The sequence below is a fragment of the Elephantulus edwardii genome, unplaced genomic scaffold (assembly GCF_000299155.1).
Source record: "Elephantulus edwardii isolate Elephantulus edwardi_28Jun2011 unplaced genomic scaffold, EleEdw1.0 scaffold01029, whole genome shotgun sequence".
NCBI lineage: Eukaryota > Metazoa > Chordata > Mammalia > Macroscelidea > Macroscelididae > Elephantulus > Elephantulus edwardii.
The window spans coordinates 1-1,354 of record NW_006400779.1 but is presented as its reverse complement, the minus strand read 5'-3'; the positions used below and the strand labels follow the sequence as shown (position 1 = coordinate 1,354).

The 1,354-nt window shown below is 46.1% G+C and overlaps 1 pseudogene across 1 annotated transcript; it reads right to left on the bottom strand.

Moving 5' to 3' along the window:
• Window positions 1–234: 234 nt before the first annotated feature.
• On the bottom strand, window positions 235–1,348 carry LOC102854016 (annotated as a pseudogene). The gene has a single exon (XR_439053.1). The product of XR_439053.1 is annotated as a poly(A) binding protein, cytoplasmic 4 (inducible form) pseudogene (transcript).
• Window positions 1,349–1,354: the final 6 nt, after the last annotated feature.

The following is a 1,354-nucleotide window of genomic DNA, read 5'->3' as shown; positions in this document are numbered from 1 at the left end:
ATCATCTACACAGTCAAATGCCTTTGCATAGTCAATGAAGCACAGATAGACATTCCTCTGGTATTCCCTGCTTTCAGCCAAGATCCATCTAACATCAATAATAAACATATGAAACATATTAAACATAATATATGAAACGTATATTATGTTACACATATTAAACATAATATATTAAACATATTCTACATATTCTGTTAAACGTACTCCACATATTCTATTCAACATATTCTTTTTTTTTATGGATTTTTCTTTTTTATTAAGATTTGGGTACATCAAATAAAATCACTTTTTGGGGGGTGGAAAAACCAAAACCCACAATAGAAAAAAAATTTCCTGGGCTACAGCAGAATCCAGACAATAGTTATATAATTGAAAAATCTAGATGTTTCATAATTGACCTTTTGATACAAAATGACCTATTAAACTTGCAATTTGTAGTTCTTGATGTTGAAGTCCATAGGACAAGCGAGGAAGTCTTCATATGAGCTGAAATCCAGAAGGGAGTTATTTGGCTTTTGAATCGTTTTTCCTTGTCTAAGAGGTAGCAGCAGCAACAGCACCCACCTTCTGGGCAGCTTCTTTCTTGGCATGATGAGCCTGTAGAACTGCCACAGCTTCATCCACCTTGGAGCGGAGAGACTTGTGTGACTCTAGCATGTGCAGCAGCTCAGAGTTGTCTATCTCCAGCAACATCCCTGTAATCTTTCCAGCTAGGGCTGAATGCATTGATTGGATGAGTGGGAACAGACGTTCTCCCAGCATCTGCTTCTGTTCTTGTGGGGGTGCTGCAGCCAGCATTGAGGCAGTTAGGGGCTCCTGAGCCTGCACATGGACTGCAGCCTGTGGGGGCTGTAGAGGCTGTAGCACAGGATGAGGGCTGCGAACATTGGAGGCATATTTGTATGGTGCCACAGCCCGAGGAGCCGCAGCAGCTACGGCAGCCCGAGGTGCTAGGTTCTGCACAGCTGTGGGTACACCTCCAGACTGGCAGCTGTCAGTCAGCCCTTGCTGGGCGGCACCAGCCCCACCAAAGTCCATAGCCAAGCGGTCCGGACACTCAGACCCAGTTGGACGAAGAGCTGGACGTGGCCCAGACTGGCGTACAGCACTTGGCATTCCTTGGAAGCCTTGAGGTCTCCCACCTTGCTGCCAGCGTGGATTAGGTCTCATCTGTGCTAGCTGGTTCGGCGTGTAATAAGGAGGTCTTCCTGAGCCTGTGCAACTGCAGGCACAAAGTAGCCCCCGGCTGCAGGCTGAAACTGATTTAAGATGGCATTGGCAGGGAGTGCTCTCATTCCTGCTGCCCTGCTGCATATACTGGTTGGTCAAGTGAGCCTTTCTTTCTTCTTTCCTC